Source organism: Cavia porcellus, unplaced genomic scaffold, assembly GCF_034190915.1.
Source record: "Cavia porcellus strain 051 isolate PalLab524CR breed Dunkin Hartley unplaced genomic scaffold, mCavPor4.1 scaffold_23, whole genome shotgun sequence".
Lineage (NCBI taxonomy): Eukaryota > Metazoa > Chordata > Mammalia > Rodentia > Caviidae > Cavia > Cavia porcellus.
This window is the reverse complement of record NW_026947506.1, coordinates 30,644,645-30,652,077: the sequence shown is the minus strand read 5'-3', so window position 1 is coordinate 30,652,077 and position 7,433 is coordinate 30,644,645.

The window sequence follows — 7,433 nt, the reverse complement described above, 5'->3', positions numbered from 1 at the left end:
ATATTTCAACACTGGGTGATGGCTAGTGCTCTGGAGGTGCCAGCATTATGGTTAAGCCAGATGTTTTCCCCCAGTGAGCCACCTTGAGCAGATAGCTTCACCCCATTACCATTGCCTTTGATAGGCCTTGGAAGGTAGATGCAAGGCGGTGTGATGCAGAGATGCCATTTGTCCTGTGAGTCCCCTAAGCAGCTTCTGCACCATGGGCCCTGTGTGTCCTCCATGATGAACTGAGAAGTACAGCTGTGAAGTCAGAATAAAGCAGAGTTGTACTGTTGGGGAGATCCAGGGGTCACCCTCATAGTGAGTTCCAGGGTGTCACTGTGTGCCTGACATCCTACTGTGGTTGTGTTTCGGTGAGTGGCACCCACCACTATAGTGTGGCCCTCCACTTTGCAGAGATGCTTTGGGTTCTGTGTTTGGAGTGGGTGATAAGCGAGGGTGCATATGCCAAACATTTCTGAAACCAGTGACATCGATGCATTTTCAGCTGCTTGATGCGTCTCAGGCAGATCTCCCTGCAGAAAACTGACAGTCACTGTGCCTCAGTGCTTTCCTACTGTCCTGAGTATAGCTCTGACCAGCACATCCAGCTTGTCTCTGCATGGGGCCCAGAATCAGGCTTGTGTTCCATGCTGAGGGTTTGGTAAACAGCCTACTTGCCATTCAGTTGTGAGTGCTACACTATGGAACCTTTACACAAGATTTCTTTTTTTTTTTTAATTTTATTTAAGGAGAAAAGAAAAAAAAAAGCAGAGAAAGGGTACAAGTTATACAGATTTGCAAAAAAAAAATGAACAGTAGGAAATCACTAGTTAATGGATTACATATTGTCATCTTAGAAATAATTGTTCAAGTCACAAAATTAAAGCTTGTAAAGTGGACATTCCATCAATGATACTGCAAACAGTTCTGTTCAATGATCCAATAAAACTCTGTGATACCATATTCTATCTTATATACTTAAATATACATGCAGTTATATAGTTTAGAGCACTTTCTTTTCCTCTCTTTTGTACAATGACTATTACACATTTTGGGTTTCATTGCTCTCACAGTTCTTATTACTTTTTTGGAAGAGAGTAAAACCAAATGTGACATAACAGAACAGAATCGGTCAAGTCAAAAGGGTGGACATAATAGATAATGTGAAAACATAATACAAGGTGATCAACAATGGTTACCATAATGCCTCCCGCTATCTCTAGTAGAATTGCCTATACCATTAGTTATAATACAATTTAACAAAACAGTAAAGAACAAAACCGACAAAACCAAAACATTGGTAACATTGTAGGTCTTCAAAAGTAGATAAAAGTCAACGAGAATGGGCGTTATAATGAATCTCATTATCTTCACAGCTGATGCCTAAATTTTCGAACCTGATACTATCCAGCAAAACAGAATAGGGGAACATCAGTTAAAAACCAGATGGTGAGAGTAATACAGGGCTTTAAATCGAGGTAATGGAAAGTCAAAGTGGATTACTATAATATATCCTGCTATTTTTTTCCCTTTAATTAAAAGGATAAAAATTTTAAAAAAGTGTTAAAAAAGTAAATAATGGAATGGAGATTGAGATAAAAGAGGGCATAACAACGAAACAGTGCAGATCAGAACATAACCATTTAAGCAGAATAGTGTTTCACCACCAGATAATCCTGACCTAAAAGTAGTTACCATATTGTCTCTTTCCTTGAAATCCTTGAGTACAACTTCGTATACTGTAGCATTAAGTATATCAAAACAATGTAAAACCATTTAAGAGAATGACAGCATTACAGAGTATTTAGAATCGACTAACAGAAAATGAATAATGGTTTCTGTATAATCTCCTTGTCTTTAAAAGGTTTTTGCTTATACTATCGTACATAATAAAATCCAGTAAGATACAACCTATTTAGACCATTGGAGACAGAAGGACAAAAGCTAGATGAGACTTCAAAACAAGATGATACTAAATCAGTATTACCTATTAAGATGTCATTTTCTCCAAAATAGCTGTTCCTATCATCCAATCTTCTCTGCCTCATTTCTGTTGAGCTCTTATTCTGTCAGTAGCTGTCAGTTTGTCTTCTGCACTTTGTTCTCTGCTCCATTAGTTGTGGCCTCCACTATTTCTGGATTCTTTGTATTTTTCTTTTTTTAGAATATCCGCCAATACTCTCTGTAGAGTTGAATTGGTGGTTGCAAATTCCCCCAGTTCCTCTTTATCTTGGAAGCACCTTGTTTTTCCATCAATTTCCAGGGACAGTTGTGCAGGATATCTCAATCTTGGCTGGAGATTATTATCTTTCAAAGCTTGAATTATTTCCCTCCACGCTCTTCGTGATTTGATGGTTTGTGCAGAGAAATCTGCTGTAATTCTGATGGGTGCTCCCTTGTAAGTGGTCTGTTTCTTGTCTCTGACAGCTTTTAATATTCTGTTCTTGTATTGAATTTCTGGAATTTTGATTATTATATGCCTGGGTGTTTCTCTGTTTGGGTTGTAGATAGCTGGGGTCCTGTATGCCTCATACATCTGAGTATCTTTACCTTTTGCTAAATTAGGAAAATTCTCCTGGATTATTTCTGTGAGTAGCTTTTGTAGTTCATTTGTTTGTGTCCCTCCTTCTTCTTTTATGTTCTTAATCCTTAAGTTATAGATCCTCTTATCATCTTCTTGTCTTTGTATTATTGATGTTTGTTTCTTTGTTATTTTTAAGAAGTTTTTCATTTCATTCTCCCATATTACAAGTCTGCCCTCCAGTTCAGATAGTCTGTCCTTAGTTTCTTTCAAGCTGTTATGCCAGTCTTCGATAGACTTCTTAGTTTCTTGGTAGTCCCTTTGAACCTGTTTCACGTATTCTATGCTTTCCCTGTTTTCTCCATCAAACAATTCTCCCCTCTTTTTCTGTTCTTCCAATCCACCATCTGTTTTTTCTTGGGTGGGGCTTAGTATTTCTCTAACTATTTTGCATACTTCTAGCTTCAGGTCGTTGATAACTTCATTCCTGAATTGGTCTATGAGGCTCTCTATATGGTGCTTTATGTGTATTGGTGCGGTGTCTGCTATTGCCTGTTTCTCAGAATTGGGGGCCGAGGAGCCTTTCTTGTTGCTGCCTCTTTCCATATTCTCTGTGCCTTATATATGCAAGCTTATATGAGAGGCCCAGCTTCTCTCCCTGTCAGCCACAGCCTGATCGAATTGCGCCGGTTAGGTGTTCCCACTCACCGCTGCGCACCAGGCAGCCTACGCGGGGGCCCGCCCCTCCCGGCCTCCATCAGGCTCTGGGATCTGGGTTGGGCCAGCCTACGGGGTCTGCCGGCAGCGTCACGCAGGCCAGGCACTTTTCACCAATCCTGCCCGAGAGGGGAATGTGTGGCTGGAGTCGCCACCGCGCCCTGCTCCCGCAGGACTGCTCGGGCCCAGAAAGTCCGCTGGAGTCAAACTGTGGTGGAGTGTCAGTTTCTCTCACTCACCTCGCCACAAGTCAGAACATGCCTCCTTGCCCGTCCTGTTTTCGACTCCGTTCGCAGACTCCTGTTCTCAGAGTTTCCGCGTGTCTCTCTCCTTGCCGAGCCGATGTAGAGGCAGCCAGCCGCCGTGCGGCGGGAAACCCAAATCGCGGCTTCCAATGGCGCAGGGTCCAGCCTCAGCAGCGAGACTTTTCTGTTCCTGTTTTAGCACCAGGACTGCATTCCAAGTTGGTTTCTCTCAGCCGAGTTCGTTCCTGAGTCAGCAGAGCATAACTCCACCTGCTTATGTCTCTTTAGTCTGCACCATACCTGGCTTCTGAGCCTAGTTTTTCAGAGAGCCTCCGGTAGTTGCTGTTATCTGTCCACCATGTTCTCCCGGAAGTCCCACAAGATTTCACCAAGAGGGCTTTGCTGAAATCAGGATTGACATTATCCTGAGCAGCAGCCCATCAGTCCTGCTATGGCCATGCAGGATGACAGTGCAGAGAGGGTATATTCAGTTAGCTTTTCAATTCAGGCTGTGTCATAGCCTACTTCAAACTTGATTGTTTCTAAATTGTATCAGTGGCTGAAAAAGTCTTACAGTGCCTTGCTGTGCCTAATTGTAGTTAAGCTTCAGGGTAAAAACTTTGGACCTTTTCTCAACTTTATAGTGCCTCACGTGTGTGTCAGGAAAGCCACCTGGTCCTGAGTTGACTTTGACAGATGATCCTTTACTTGGCTGAAGTGATCTAAAAAGATACAAAGACAGTTTGTTATACAATAGTATCGAAGCAGTCAGAGCTCAGGCCGTGGCATTAGCTCTGTTTTGTTTGCCGTTTGCACTTCATTTCCTTTATTTAGGTTGTGCTCTTAGATTTCCCTATGGAGAGTCAGGATGTGGGGGACCTCTGCTGTGATCTACCTTGTAGGACACGGGGAACTCTCCTCACAGGCATATTTTAAAGGAGCCAACCCACACCTGAGATGACCAGGAATGTGGGTTGAGGGAGGGCCTTCTGTTCACACTGACCTGAGAGAAGGTCCATGTATGTAAAATACTGAAGACAGGGAATTCCACTCACATCCACGTCCAAGAGACACCCACACACTTGCAGTGGTCAGGACAGAGTAGCTCTGAGCTCATCCACACACAACAATGTATGGTTGTTCCCACACTCATGCCTGGGATGGTTAGGAAATGTGGTACACAACTGCTTACACCCACATTGTAGAGACCTCCACATGTGTTTATAGTAGCCAGAGTATGAAGATGGGGACATTCTGGTTATACTAAATTTCTAGCAGGTTCCGTACACCTCAGATGGTCACAGGATGAGGCCTTTGTCTATATTCCCATTGTAAAGAGCAGACACTAAGCAATGTTCAGGACTGGGCATTTTGAACGTCCACATTATGGAGGGTTCCTCACACACCTGAGATAGTCAGGACATGGGGTGGCCTCTGCTCACTTCCATGAGGAAGAAGCTGTGCACACAACTGACGTGGTCAGTCATGATGGAGGGGTGCTGCTCTTATCTGGGGAGGAGTGACCTCCATACAGCATTGCTGAAGTGGCTGAGACAAGGCTAAGAATCAGAATGAGGTGGTAGAGAGCTCTACTCACAGCATCTCAGGATAGGGCTCCATATGTGGGATGGGGCGTGGCACTGTTAGGTTCTACTCTCATCTACATTGTAGATGGCTCCACACACACACCTGTAGAAAGTAGGCAGAAGGGTGGGTATTTTCTATCTACATTGTGGACAGCTCTACATACAGCCTGAGGGGTTTGGACATGGGAGGCTCTGTTCATGTGTAGGTCAAGTGGGTGCTTGGCCGGGATATAAAAGCCTGAGGACACTTGGATATGGATGAGTGAGTTTCTTCTCACATACACATGGTTATACAGCAGTCTACCCACACCTGAGTAGTGCAGAACATGGGTGCGACAGTAGTCACATTCATGGTGAATAGGGGATCCATGTACCATGGAGATGACCATGATATTAAGGGAACTGATGAGTATCCATGTTAAGAGGTCTCTGTTGATTTCTGAAATGGTCTGGATACTGAGGTCCCTACTTATATCTGTGACACATGCCAGATGAGGAAGGGAAATCAGGTGCTCCATTCACAACAGCATTACAGAAGGCTTTAGGTACCTGATGTGGTCAAAACAAGGGGCAGTGCTCAGTTCCCTGATTTGGAGAATTTCAGGATGGTCAGGAAATTCAGATGGTCAGGAAATGGAAGGCTCTGAGGACCTCCTCCTAGTGACAGGGCTCCAAGGACCTGAGAGGGGCTGGATACAGTGGTTCTGAGCACATCCTCAGGTCCACACACAGGGATCCACACATGTCCGTAATACAGGGACACATGGAACTGATGCTCACCTTTTCATTGTGTAGGTGTATAGGGGATCCCCATACCATGGAGCTGACCATGATATTAAGGGAACTGTTGAATATCCATGTTGAGGACCCATATCTGTGCCATCAGAATAGTAAGGGTACAACTCAGGCCATGTACTCTCTAGCACTGCACCCATGGCTGAGATGCTAGCATTTGTACGGGGGCTGCTGTCACATACCCCTGCCGAGGATTTCACACATTCCTGAGCTCCTGAGAACTTAGGCTGCGCGGTTTCCTTTCACACTAAAGAGAGCTCCTCACATTGAAGAGGTAATGACCACATGGGGTCCTACTGGTCACATTCAAACTGCAAAAGTTTTCCAAGGGCCCGAGTTCGGATGAATATTGCAGCGCTTCTCATTGCACAGGGCTCCATATCTGATGGTGATGCATATAACATGTGAGCTCTGATCACACTGACCGTGTAAAGGTAGAACCCACTGGATGCTGTCACGAAATGGAGGGTCTCTTCTCATATCCATGATCGGCCAGGCAACACCAAGGCATAAGGGCATCAAGATATGGAACTGTAGCCTTGCAGATATCCACATATTCCTGAGGAGGTCAGGACAGGGAAGTTAATGATCATGACATTCTAGAATTGCCCACAAAGGAGAAAGGCAGCTAGATTAACAAATCTTTTAAGGCATCACACAGGTGATGAGGATATGGGGACTATTCAGGTCTACTTCACTTTGTAAAACATTCCCTATGTAACTCCCATGGTAATGACAACTGAGGTAACAGGCAAAGCTATGCTTACTTTAATATTTGGAGGGCAACATACAGAGCCAGTTACTAAGATGGTGGGGCTCTCAGGGAACAACTACATTGTATGGGGATGACAGACACATTAGAGGTAGGTCCACCAAAGGGGGACTGGTGTTCATGTCTTTGTTTGCCAAAACTCTGCTGATACTGACAATAGTCTTTATCTCAAAGTATCATACAAAATGCACATTTTCCACATGCATCAGATGATGCAGATGGTACAAGATCTCACCATCGAGTCGATGCGGAGGTCTTATATAAACAAATGCTTACTCTAACGGGGATGGGGTGTGGCTCAATTCTCATCCACAGTGTACCAGGCATTGCAGGGGCAACAGATGGGCAGCACAAAGGGTGTTGCAGTGTTGGTGACATCCCCATTGTGCAGGCCAGACATGTACCTGAATTCATCTGACTTTGAGAAACCCCAATCACATGTACATCATCCAGAGTGTGACTACCAGCCTAGAAAGTCGGAACATGAGGGTGATTCTTGTCACATGTAAGATTTGCAAGGTGTCCTCGTACTTGAGGGGGTCGAGTAGTTTGGTTTCTGCTCACAGCCTGGTTCTACAGGGCCTCACAATTGCCTGCATTGTTCACAACATGCAGTGCGCTACCCCTGTGCATATCTCAGCGGCAATGAGGAAAATGACTTGGTGCTACTTACCAGAGGTGGTGAAGGTTCGGCTTGGTGCTGCTTACTTGGGCGTTTGAGGGGTCTCTCTAGGGTGCCTCTGTGGTCATGCATGTCTTGCAAGTCCCAGGCCATGTTCTCCTTGTGACTCTGGGGTATGCACGTGGGAGAA